Source organism: Vidua macroura, chromosome 1, assembly GCF_024509145.1.
Source record: "Vidua macroura isolate BioBank_ID:100142 chromosome 1, ASM2450914v1, whole genome shotgun sequence".
NCBI classification, from domain to species: domain Eukaryota; kingdom Metazoa; phylum Chordata; class Aves; order Passeriformes; family Viduidae; genus Vidua; species Vidua macroura.
In genome coordinates, this window is record NC_071571.1 from 123,478,319 (window position 1) to 123,492,864 (window position 14,546).

A 14,546-nucleotide genomic window follows, 5' to 3' on the forward strand; every position below is an offset into this window, starting at 1 on the left:
TCAGAGTACTACAAAAAAAAAAAAAAAATCAGGAAAAGCTGAAAACTTCTAAAATTAGAATTAGTAGCTAGCTATTGGCAGAGTTACCAATCCCTTTCTGGTAAGCTCTCTAACACCTGCCATGATAGATTAGGACCTCCATCCATGATTGTTTTTGCCTTTGTGGTCTTGTAAAAAATTTGTTGGAAAGGACTCCCAAACAGTAATGAGATATGTTGTTTATGTAAAAATTTTTACTTCCACTACATTTAAAAAAACTTTTTCTCAGGTATTCATTATTTATTTAGGTGTGATGGGTTTTTATTTAGTTTCTTTGGTTTTGATTTTTTTATGTCTTCAGAAAGGGAAGCAATACCAAAGTATTTCTACTGTTTTAGTGTTTTAGGGTTTTTACTGCACCTTCAGGCAAAGTTTTCCTAAGATTTTAAGTCCAGGCTATTCAAATGGCTGATTGACTGCAAGACACAGGGGTTGAAGAATTTCTGGCAGCAAGTCAACTTGTGGTAATAAAAGCTAATTTTTTTTTTCCAAGTCCATTAGTTCCCATTACACAGACACCACAAAGCTCCAAAGATAAAATCAGCTGCAAAAAGTATTCACACTTCTCACTTATTCTGGAAGTTAATTTTGCAAACAGTTTTTTGCCAATTGCTTTTTTCAGAAATAATGCTGAATCTGGAACAGGAACATTATCCTTGACTTCCTTCCCCTCCACTTTCAATCCCCATCGAGCTCCTTCATACAGAGATTGCTCAAAGCATGTCATGAGCAATAAAGAGAGTATTGGAGTTAAATTGCTGCAAGAAATATTGCAGTAATGTGGATTCAGCTTAAGCATGCCAGAAGAGTATCCCTTGCAAAGGAAGTGCTAAAAGGTGTAAAAGGGAGCATTTGCATGAAATTTTGAAGCAAAGCTTTCTTTCTACTCCGAGGCATTCTTACCTCCACACAGATTTGTATGGTTTTCATTTTCTCCTTTCCAAATGAGAAGTATTTTTCCATTTAGGAGTAAAAAAAAGAGCGTAAAAACTCATCAGTTTTTTTACATAGCCCACTCTATTTCTTCAGAAATCATGAATGTCTCTTATCAGTGAAAATAAGAAAAAGTACTTTTATAAATGAGAATCCTCAAAGTACATATGGGATCTACAAATGCTGAGTCAGACTGTTGACAATAATAGCTGCCTTTAAAATTAAACAAGACAAATTTACAACTCAAATTTCTTCAAACAGAAGACACCTTTGTGGAATTAGAATATCAGTACTAAATTACCAATTTGTGCTATACCATTTTAAATATACTCCACATACATATGTATTCCATTTATGGTTTTTAATGCAAAAGATTGCTAATGTAACATTCCTGATATGCATGATATTTTGTATTTAATTTGATAGTAAATAAAATGTCAGTATTGGGAATACTTTCTGTGACTAAAAGCATTAAGCTATATCTTGTTTCTCTAAGGAGGCAAGAACTGCTGTTCTGATTCAAGCAAAGTTACGATAGATATTGGAAAAGAACATAAAACCCAAGATGAGTACAGAATTTTCTTTATCCTGGTAGAGTTTCCTCACTTCCAGTGGCCATGAATTTAGAAGTGGAATTTTCAGAGCTGCAGATTTAACTGCACTATTACATTTACTCTTCATTCATGTACCCATCTCCATGAGTTTGTAAAAGATTTGTGTATGTCTGAATATATTGATTTCTTCAAGTCTCAGTGAGAGGGCTTTCCACTGCTTATGAGAATAGTGAAAGTACTAATTTTGGCTGACTTTAGGCTCATGGTCTGATAATTCTAACTCTATTTTCTTTTATTTGATATTTTATAATAGTACACTTAAGTCAGAATTTATTAAACATGCAAGAAAATATGTTTTTGCTGGTTTTTACACTTCTCAGTCAGGTGTAAAATGAGAGATAACAACTCATGTCTTTGGCAGATACAAAGAACTAGGGTTAGTATTTAATCTACAAATGTTATTATTTGAAATTTGTGGAAGGAAAAACAATTCAGAGGAGGAACAAGATTATATCTTAAGCAAAATTTCAATTATTTTGTAGAAATAAATTTGGAAGCAGAGGGTAACTTCCAAATGTATTTCACCATTTCCTAAATTCAGAAGGAAGAGAGGCTAAGAGTACTGAAATATGTTCCATTTCATATGCAGTGGTTAGAGTACGGTGTCTGTGAGTGAAAGGGTCTGCCTGGGAGAACCAGTATTTCCCATGTCATGGTCACTTCAATAATTAATAATTAATTAATAATGTGCTTAATTTGGTATCAATGGGTATTAGAACAGTGTATGAGAAAAGACAATGAAATGCCACTGCTTCTTTTTCAACATGCCTGAAAGAACAGAAGATTTCTTCCAGTAATACTGAAATTTGCTATTTCACCCTTTTTCTGTTTAACAGATAAGATAACTTTTTATTTAGGAAGAATTTTTCAGGAAAAGATCACAGATTTCAAGTTTCCATTAATATCTCATTGTCAGTATGAAATACTATGATTAATTAAATTTAAGCATGATAAAAAGAAGATGCTAGAGTATATCCTATGTCTTCTATGATATCAGCTGTCTTAAACAAACAATTATTAAATCAAATGCTAAAATATGAGGCAACAAAAAAAAAAACCCTAAAAATAAAATTAAAGTTTAAGAAGAAAATGTGTTGCTTCACAATTTTTTAATTTCTTCATTTTCAAAGATTAAAAGTCTGAGCAGTAAAAAAATACCAACCCAACCTTTCATATTTTTGTTTTCAAAAATGTAGATAATACTACTCTCTACAGTTTTGAGGGAAAGAAAACACCATGAACTATTGATATTGGTACATCTGGGAAACTAAGTTTAAACAGTCTTCAGCTGTAACAAGAAATATTTGCACAGTGCTCTTAGACACAAGACGTGATTTTTGGGATTGTTCTTTCACACACCTGGTGTGATATTTTAGTTGTGCTTAGAAATGAAATCTTGAGTATGATATCTTTTAGTGGGAGTCCGGATATTTTACTCTACTGAATGGAAGTTTTGTCAGGAAATCAAAAGAACGGCTTTAGTGCATGAATGATTTCAGATTCTACTTTATTTATGGAGTGATTCTGAAAAAAATCTAGAAGTGATTTTCAGTCATAGGTGCTGTTTATAGTTCTATCTGTGGAACTTAGAAGAAAAAAGCTTATTATTTATTCTTGAAAATACATCTGCTGGGTCTTTAGTAACAAATGCATTCAATAAATGAGTGGACATGTGGAGTTTCCCAAGGCTGAACTATAATCAGAACAACTTAGTTAATGTAGGTTAAGATTTAAAGACTTAATGTACACTTAGAAATCCCATAAATGGAGATTATATTCCTTTTCTGTCAGTGAATTTATCCTGTTCATTGATTATTTTGCTATTTCTCTTGTGCTCATGGAGGTTCATCAAGATGAATATTTACTTGATAGTATTTTCCCAATGTATTTTATTTTCAGATTAAAGCTTTTTATTGTAAGAATTGAACACAATGTGCACCAACTCCAACTCTGTCATTATTAACTTAGTTAAAGACATGCATTATAAATTCTGGAATGTTAAATTGCACCATACAAAATGGCAAATGGTCTTATGTTGCTGTATTCTCTCTTGCACATTTATCAGCTCTGTTATTCAGCCATTAGTCTTTGCAACATTCCCATTACTATCCATGGGACCATCAAACAAGCAAGGATTTTTCATATCATAGAATTAATGGGAATTTTAAAGAGCTTGCAAAACCTTTCAGCTATCTTGAAGTTTCTAAGAAGTCTTTTGACTGTTGTTTGTATATTTGCAATATATACGAATCATACTCAGACCTCTTGTACTGCATGATGATTAATTGTACTTCTGTAAGGTATCATTTTACATGTTTAAGCTTTTAGATGTGCCTTAATGTAAATGAGATCAGAATCTGCCACTTCTTTCTCTTTTATTATTTTTTTTTTTTGTGTGTGTGTGTGTGTGTAAGGCTGGTGTGTGGTGCTTCTAAGGGGGGTTGACATGTTTTCTAAGATAGGAGTTATTTAATCTGTGGTTTATGTTGTACAAAGTTCTCAGACTCTCAACAATGCTGTCACACAACTACATACCTGCAGTTGGGCTATCTGAATAGGTTACTGCCTCATCAGCTATGCCTACAAAGATGTGTGTATGATTTCTTCCTAATCCATTTCGATCCAAATTTGATAGGCAAGTACAGAGTTGTTATTTAAATTCTCTGAACTAAACAACCTTATTTAATTGAAATGGCTGAGGAAGAAACCCTACGCACACCTCAGTGAGCAGACACCAGCCTGTGGTCATCTCCAGAAGGAGAATATGGTACCAAATGTCATGGGGAGAGTAAGGTAACAGGAACTTTCACATCTGACATAGTTACCATCAGAAACGGGCACATCTATATCTTTGTACCTTTAGGATATACATAATAACACAGAAGAAAAAAATATAAATAACTTAGATTATTGTACAAATCACAGTTATAATCAAAATTACAATGTTTCCTAAGAAAATTTATTTTTAAAGTCTGCATTTAGCAGGAAGACAGTATTTTCAAAATATGAGCAACATGACATAGCCATAGAATGACCAGACAAGATAAGTCAGTGTGTATAAAAGCCAATAAAGTAACCAAGAGTACTTTTCTGTCCATGCTTCAAAAAAATATGGAACAGATATATTGTGTCGCTTACTTTACTGATAAAGATGGGCAATAATAAAGGATTCTGAGAGGATTTGATCTTTAGTGTAGGATGAGAATTTTAGATAAGGCAGTAGGTTCTTGTTATTTAGTTATTAATGAGTATTGGGTAGCTGAGTTAAAGAAGTCACATTTAAAATAACCTTTTCTAGGTCATAAAAAAATTAAAAGTGAGATTGGCCAATAAAGTTAAAGAACTGCTTTTTGCCCCATCTCTCTCCATAAGATGTATGAATTTATAAGAACCTCAGCTTTACACTAGTAATGTCATCTTTTATCTATTTATGGCTACAATACTAAAGGTATTGAATTGAATTGAATATCTCTGTGCAAGAATTTCAAATATGTTTTCAAGAAAACTAATCCTCTGGAAATTTATCAAACGACAGGAATTATGTGTGTCAGATGCTTCCTTTATTTTACATTTAGAAATATGAATAAAATCACTGGTGGTCATGAATTGTTTTGTTTTGGGGTGTTTTGGAGGATTTGGGATAGGAGTTCATAAAGGAAACCAGAAGGAATAAGAATGTCTGTGAAATAAAATTTTATTTTCTGGGTGATATTTATCACCATGGTTAAAATAATTGTAAGTACTTTCCAGATTTTTATGTCTAATGTTCACACTGTTGCACATTTCCAGATGATGCTGACTAGGGAGGTGACTTTTGTTTACAGTCTAACATAAACATGTACAAATACAATCCAAGCACAAAGCTAGCCTTGAGACTGTTTCTGCATTCTTTCTATTTTGTCCCTAATTTGCATTTTAATACAACAGCTGATGCAGCCTGTCTTAATATTAAACTCAGAGCCTTTAGAAATAATACAGAGTAATATAGTCTAAAAGGTCTTATCAAGTCTTTAGGCAAAGACTGCCAGCAGATACAACAACCACAGTAACACAATCAATTTTTTTTTTTTGCCCCCTAACTATATTACTGTTCATGAAAATTTCACCCCAGTAATATTTTTTCTTTGTTTTTAATGAGTTGTAGTTGTTTAAATTTGGTTTGTATCATATAGCGATTAGAATCCTATAACATTTATTCAATGCAAATTAAATTTCTTGGCCTTATAAAGTAACTGAAGGCTTGAAGATAACGATCAGTCATAGAATTTTGGTTTGTTCTAATTCTGAATATCTTAATCTATCCCAATAATTTGAGTTCTTTTTTTACTTCATATTTCTCTTTAATAGATATTTACAGATATAATTCCAAATTGCTAACCTTACATAATAAGTTTCTCCTCAAATTAAGTCAACTAATATTGTAAAGACTGAAAACATTTTGATTTTGATCTGATTTTGATTTGGAGCAGGAGAGTTTTTTTGTTGCTGTTTGTTTTTCTGTTAACTTGCTTTTAGAGTGAAAATTAATAGATATTCTTGAGAATATGCTGGAAATATTGCTGATTGTTGTAAAAATTGACCCTTAGAAAAAGTGATTTATAATATGTATGAGCATTTCAGAAAACAGCAAAGACTAGCCCAAGCCCAGGGACCTGGTGACAGCCTGTAAAAGAGATGGAACTTTACCCAAGGTGTGACACTGAAGTATTGTCATCATGGATGGTGAAGTTGCTGTAGAGAAGTTGATATTAAACATTTCTTAAAGATTCTCCCTAGAACACAAATTTATCTAGAAGGAAAGTCAGGAAGATTGCAGAGCGGCATACCTTCCTCAAACATTCAATCCTCTATTTTGTTGATTTTATATGGCTGAGAAAAGTCAAAATATTCTGTTTTTCTCACTGAACTTGTAAATATATTTACTATTTAACTTATCAAATTGCAGTATTTTTGATGAATCCTGTCTCTCAAAAATGACTGTCTGTTTTCTGTGGACAGTTTTATGGGGATTAAGACTTTAATGTTGAGAATTTGCCTGCCTCTGCTTTCTTGAATAGATTTTATAAGTGTTTTTATTTAATTTACGAACAAAGAAGGTCTGAATTCTAAGCTTCTCCATCACACCTGTTAGATACACATGCTTTGACCTAAGTCACAGACTTTAGCTACTGATTTCCTTGGGACATTAGGTGCAGAGAAGTACCTACCTCATCTGTCACACTCAATGTTTTTGCTAGAAGTGCACATCGTACTGGGGAAGATGGGAAAAATGGTTATATGATTCTACCCCCACCCAGATTCTCCTTCTCACCCACAACAGGAAACAGCCAATTAATGCCTTTTTAAATGCCAACAAGTAAATGCAGTACTTCTAGGATTTTAAACTGTTGCTGTTGCCAACTTAAGTAGCAGCTGATTTGTATTTATGAGCTGTACTTTGAAGGAACACTGACTAGGGGCAGTGGTAAGGTTGCTGCTGAGCCCCTGGCCTAGAGAAGTGTCCAAAGGTCCTGAAAAGCAGTGATTTTCATCCAGCTGCTCAGTGCCCCATGAGCTATTCTTGGCAGTATTCCTGCTGGCTCATATGTCTATAATGCGTGCTTTCACAGCTTATTTCACCTTTATTGGATCATGGATAACAAGGCTGTGCTTATTCTTGATCTTTTATTTTGAACCTTCATCTATTATAGTACTGTACTGGGACATGGATGTCACACTATTAGGATTTTTTTTTCTGCTACTTATGTCTTAGATATACTTTTAAATTCATAATTACAATAATGTTGTGAGTGATATTAAAAGTTCTTTTCAGCTTCTATATTTATAAATTGCATTCACTGTTAGAAAAAATACAGACCTAGAGATAGTAAATGTGAAGTATTTAATAAAATTAAACAGAATTCAGAAATAAAATAATTTTTTAAAAGCAGTTATGAACACAACCCTCAAAAAGCTGTTTTTCCAATTGTTGGACAGCATAGTCATATAACTGTCAAGAAAAAATCAATGTACAGAAAAAAAGGAAAGAGGTATTTAAAAAATATAAACTCTTCTCTGAGAGCTATAATTCCCCTAATACAAGTATTATCTTAATACAGAGATACTACTTAAATATTTATATACAATAGAAGTATTGAAACTATTCATTTTACACTCTTTCACTGCAGCTTTACTGTCTTTTGGTCCACCTCAAAATTCCCATTTTACTAGATCCATTAAATGAAGTTAGAGAGCATATACTTGTTCTTCTAATATATGCTACAGAAAAACGTGAGTGAGCACAGATAGAGTTGCAGTGAAGATTCAGATTGACCTCCTTGGGTTCTTTTTTTGGGGCTTACCTTTTTTATTTATTTATTTTATTTTTTTGTTTTGACAAACCTTACACTTTTTTTCAAGTAAGGTTTATCATAAAATGTATAGTCCTAGCTATATTTACAGCTTACTGTGGCACCTTAGCTGTATTATGGAATCATCATTGCACTGGGAATCTTCACAAAACTTGATCTAATTTCTATACTGCATAACCAATTGATTACACATTTTCCTACTGATTCCCAAATTCAACTTGCACCAGAAAAATATGCACTGGAATGCAAGTTCCTTAAAGGGCAGCATAGATTCCTTTCTAAGAAATGTGGACATGAGAAAATTGCCCCTTCTTAAACATAAAAGGAGTTTTACATAGGTCTTATGAGGGATTTGCGCAGTTTCCTTATGTTCAAACAGATAATGTGGTCACATTTCTCAAGTCAAAATCTAATTTAATTCAGAAAGAAACTGAAAGGAGAAGATCTTTCATAGCTTGGCATCTGGACCCTGTGATTACCTTCCAAAGACGAGGAGAAGCGGAATGAAGTCATGTGTAAATTGAACTCTGCTTCAAAAAAAAGTATAAGCCATATTTTTGTCAAATAGAAATAAAACATTCTTAAAAGGAATTTTTGGGCCTCTCTTGGTGTTTTGTGATTCCTTTTTCATGGTAACAGTCTCAAAAAAAAAAAAAAAAAAAAGAAAGCAAGCAAAGTTATTTTTATCATATGTTTGACCAAGCAGAAAGTAATGGAATATGAAATGTGGAATATAGCTATTTGGTATGCTTACCTTTATAATGACTTGCAGTAATGAGTTGTACTGGTAAGCACATAGCCCTTTGTAATGTCAGGTCAAATTTTAGAAGATTCATAAATTTGGTTTTAGTAATCAGAATCCAAGAATAATAATATTCAAGTTTAATTGTTTGACTAGTTCTAATTCAGAAGGGAGCAAGAGGTAGAAACTGTGGAAAGCTGATTTGGAAAGGATTGTTCAAATTTTCTGGGGCATGCCCATATAGCTTTTTGAATATCTGTACTTATACATGTGCACATGAGGAATCCAGCCAGCACAACCGAATCACACACGTTAATTGTGTTATCCATTATTGGGTGCATATGTATCCTGCTACTATTTGCTCATTCATCCTAGAGGCCTGAAGCATTGCAAGTCCTTAGTTACCACTCATTACTGGTTTTGTCTTCAGTGGCAGCTATTTCCTCTTTTCTGACGCTGCTGTCCTTCCTCCTTTTCTTTCTCTCTGTTGCCTAATCCTTAAAAAGAAATGTTCACATCAAACTAATTTGATGTGACTGCTGACTTTTTAAAGCCAGATTTTCAGAGTTCAAAATTTTTCCAATTTTTTGTTTTATTTAGTTGTGAGATATATTGTCCTATACACAGTTTGGTGACTATTTACAAAATAGACTCACTGCTTAAAAGGAATCCTCATAGCGGCAAATTTTTGTGATGAGGGGACCATCTTATTGGAAGGGAACAGGTAAATAACAGGTTCTTTTGCAGCAGAGACTAATTTTTTTACTAACTTTCCATGTCCCATTTCACATTTTTTGAGAAGATAGTATCTGATAGCAGAGTCTGAATTCTCCATCATGTTTTTACACAGGAGTTGCAAATACCCTATTCTATATTTTTATATTTCAAATGCAGTGACTGAGCATTAAAATCACACAAGAAAAAATATTCTTTATAAAATAATGCCTTTTGTGATTAAAGTTGTTAGTAGTTATATTTTTATTTCAAGTGCATGGATGACTAGGTAATGAACAGCCTCTTCACAACTCTACTGTGATGCGTCTGATTTACAGATGCTAAAGAAAAGCTCCTAAAATAAGGTTTATAAACTTTACCTTGAAATATTTGAAGTCAAAGTGATTAACTAGAATCTCATATTTCAAATGATAAATGCTTCCTTTCCTCTCACTTTTTAGATCTATCATTTTTTGCATGCATTTGCTTGAATTGTTCTGATCAACCCACAGAAAGGCATAAAAGGGGAAAATGAAAAGAAACTTTGCCATTCTACTTCTTTCCTTAACTTGTCTTCATTTGACCCATTTCTTGGATAAGAAGTAAAGTCCTTTTCTGTGTTTCCTTCATCCCAACATGTAAAGTATGCACAAATGGCTACCAGCTATTTGTTGTGCAAGCAAGATAGACAGGAGGAGAGACTGTGATAGGGAAGATACAAAAGCACCTTGGTCAGAAGAATATTTCATCCCAAAAGTGTGGAAAATTGCAGTTATGTTTCTGTGCTCCTGACAGAGTAATTCAGATGTAGGGGATGCATAACGCGATTCTCAGCTATGAATTGCATAACTCTGCTGGGATTAGTAGGAAGGCATCTATCTGTTGTTTCACTTGTTTCCCAGTGTTGTGGTTTTTAACATCATTTTAACTCTAATTTTGGAAGAGGAGATGAGGCTTCACTTGATCCATCAGTTAGCAAATACTTGATTATACTTGAGTACCACTGTGATTCTCCAAATGTGCACAATGAGTTGGTCTGCTGTACACAGCAAATCTTGGTATTATAGCAAAGGTAATTTTGGCAAGGCCATTGCTGACATGATGGAATGACTGATTTTAAATACAGCAGTGAATCCTACTATCTATAAACACATTAGTAAGGTGCAGCTCACTTTTTAGATTACTACTCCTGAAAAACTGTTTGGGATATTCTTTAAAATCATGAATATGATCATGTCAAAGCACATTCATTGCATATTTAATGAAAATGGAGTGGTTATTTATGACAGTAGGTGAAAAGTTCAAATGATTTTCCAATATCTTCCATGAAGACCATTCATAATAGTCTTTGGAATCCCTGTGGAAATGCATATGTAACTTCCTTTCTGTTACATAGTGGTGTCTTTGTCTAAGATGTTCAACAGTAGTGTTCACAGTAAGGAATGTTATCCCATATGTCTATTGTATGCTTCCCTTGTAGATTCCAGTAATGTTCATCAATATGCACCAATTTTATATGTTGCCTTAATGGTCAAGGCTGCTCAAACTTGGGTGCTCTCTTTCTTGCTACTTCCACCCAGGAAAATGAGAAGGACTGATACTTTGCTGTGTGTTTCAGAATTGAAAACCTCATTGGGTTAACAGGGTTACCGTTCCCAAACCAACTGTCAATCTCAGTCCCTTGGAACATCGGGTTTCACAGGTCAACCCACAGCTTGTTAAGCCATTTCAACAATCTAGAAGTAGTAGATTTTTAGTTAAAATCTTCAAAATCTTTATACTGTGCAACTTTCATTACATTTTATCTGTTTCCCTACATTCTTTCTTAATATTACTGCCCTCTAACAGAATACATTGCTCTAAGAATGATTAGAAATACCCTTTACTCTCCCCACTGCAACCAATTGACCTCCAAACAGCAACAAGAGAGATCAGGAAAATAACCTCTCTCAAATTTAAACTCTTATTGTAAGTCTGAGTTCTTCCTGGAGCTAGGAGTCACAGTAAAAGGTCAGTGCATTGATACAGGGTATATTACTGAACTGTACCTCACGTTAGCCCAAAATCTGTAGTGCTTGAGGTAAAAGGAGTGATAAAACAGCTATGAAAACTTTCCTGTAAGTGTATTCGTTATGTGGGAAGGATGCATTTGTGATGATACAGGGAATCAAAGTAGTTATTCACAGATTCATTTTTGGTCTAACAATCAATTAATGACCCCAGGTCACAGAACTCTATTTTTTAATACCTCCTTATCTCTAAGCAGCTTAGGATAGTGATGGCCTCTTGGTCTTTTTCTTTCCTTCATTTTTTCCTTTTTTTTAAAAGGAAAAAGATGTCAAATGTCAAGGAAATTTATATTTGGGATTTCAAAAATCTCTGCATCTTACACAAGAACTGGCATGCTTTGATTAATTTTGATATGTTTTCATTGACAACAGTATAAAAATTATTGCTTATAGTAATATGTCTAAAATTCTTTCAGCAGCCTGGTAACTTGGCAAGTAACTTACCACTCCTGTATTATTTAAAGCAGGAGTCCAGCAGAAGGTGTCAGCAGAAAAACACTTTGTTTAACATAAAATGTGAATTTTGGTTTTGGTTCAGCATTGGGCACATATGCCCTTGCAAAATGTTATCATAACATCTGCTTATATTTCCATCCTATGACACTTATGCTTGTTGAATTCTGAAGGTATACAGGAACAAGAAATAAATGAAAACTTTGGTTTGGCTAACAAGGAATTCAGTATGACCCCAGATTTAAACTCAGTCTGCTTAATTATCCAAAATGAGTGAAATCCATTCTTTATTATGTCAATTTAACTTTTAGTTTTTAGTTGATATTAATGCTTGAAAAGTCTTACCTATAGATTACCAGTGTTTCAGCTTAGTAAATTAATCCACGGTTACTCATCCATCTGGAATTTTAAGGGTTAGTATTAATTGGGGTTGTTTTTAATTATTTTTTCTGAGATTTTCTTTGTGGGTTTTTTCACAGCTATACAGTTTTTTCCTAAAGAGGAGGTGAGACACCATCCTCTAGATGCCTTGTGAGAGATGGCCAAATAAGGGCTCTTTCTTCCTTATAGGTTTAATTGTGGAGGTCATTGTGAAAATATTTTTCTTCTTAGAATGGATAAAATTTATTAGTTAGGACTTGAATTGAGAGTTTAATTCATAAAGTTGCAAATAATACCCTTAAACATTGGTAGTACAATTATAAACAATTCATGAAAGTAGTTACAATCGCTACTTTTAGTATAAATAGTTTTTATGTTTTATGGAATTATTTCTATGGACCTTGTTCATAGTACCACCAACTGTTATATTAAAGTTTAAATCAGAACATATATGACCAAATGAGAATTTTTATTGAATTTTGAAGTTCTTGTTTTTCCAGACCTATATTTGACACAGCAGTAGGTTGTCTCTTTCAAATATGACCTATAATGTATCAATTGCAGTGACTGAATCAGATCTTAATTTTACTTTGTCTGATGGAATCAGCTAATTATTTCTGTGTAGTGTCATTTTATCTGATAACAGCTTAGCTGACTAGATTTAAAAGCTTTTTCTTAAGAAGTAAAAAACAGTAGGAGAACACCACTGTTTCCAATGATAATATAAAAAAATTCTACTTAAATTCTATGTCCCTCACTTCTAATTTTGTGTGTTGTCACCTCACAAGGATCAACATTATTTCACTCTGCTGCATGGACTTCTGCTAAGTAAAATACTTCTGCTATACTGGCTGGCCCTAAAGTTCAACTACAGGCCGTTATCCAGGATAAATATAAAGTCACTAAATATTTCTACTACATCGTTTACAGTTCCCTATCAAAAGTGAAAGCATTACTTTTTATCCATTTTCATCTGAACTTAGACATTCCAAATATCACTGTCATCATTTCCAGATACTGCATACCAACTCCACCTGAAGCAAAGATTGGTCAAAATCATGGTCAGACTAGGGCAGTATTCTGAGGCTTTCTGCATTTAAATTGTTAAGCAGCTGCAAAGTCAGTTGCCCCTACTTCATGAAAATGTTTATATTTCCCTTCTTCTGAAACTTAAAACAATAATCTTGAGGATTACATAAAATGTTATTTTATTTGCTACTTCTGATTGACCATATCTATTACATACATTCCCTCCAGGAATTCTTTGAGCTTCAAATTTGTTTCTTTCAAAACATGGCTTATTTACATTGATAACTTCGAGTAGATGTAGTCTCTAACTCCAGGATTCTTGTTGCTGACATTTAAATTTGGTGACTAAAACATGTGAGTTGTGATATGGCTGGAGTGCTGGGAAAAATGCACAAGATAGATAGGCAAAAGACCTTTGAAAATGAGAACCAGACTATGAATTGATGATATTTCATGGGCCACTTGAATACTAAGCAAGGGACAGATGTCTCTTATCCTACCTTGTTTAGCTTTGAAAACACAAAGCCAGCCAAATGATTTTCCAGTCAATTAACACTGCCTCTTAATTGACAGTATTTTTACTGCATACTGGGTGTAGGATGGATAGCTATATACATTTGGTCTGATGTGCCACAGTTGTTTTAGCAGCCTTGATGATAATGTCAGCTTACACAATGACAGTTGTTGATAGCTGATACGACCTTTCAAATATATAAAGCTATGTATGATTATAGTTCTAAATTTTAAGCAATAGAATTTACATGTACAGACCGAGAGGAATAGCACATTGATGATTTTTTTTTTATTAACTTCTTTATAATAATTCTTTTTTTCTGTGCTCCCTTGAGTAATGCCTGCTCAATCCTACATCTATTGAGGCTCGTCACCCTGCAGGCAACTGTCACAGAGAAGACAGACACATAACAGTTAGATGCTAAATGATTGGGTATATTCTTTTCAGGAAATAAAAGTCTCTTCCAAAGCAAATTGTGTCATGAATAATGTGATATGTTTTTATCTTTCCCCATGATTTTTTAAATTCAGGGGCAAGTTTTTAGGAAAACATATCCTAGTGTTTTTAACCTTTAAACCTTTTATATATATAGAATATATATAGAATATATATATATATATATTAGAATGTATAAAATATCACATTTTATCTAGACATTCTTTTATATAATAAATTACTAAATGCAAATTACATGTTTATGTGCCTATT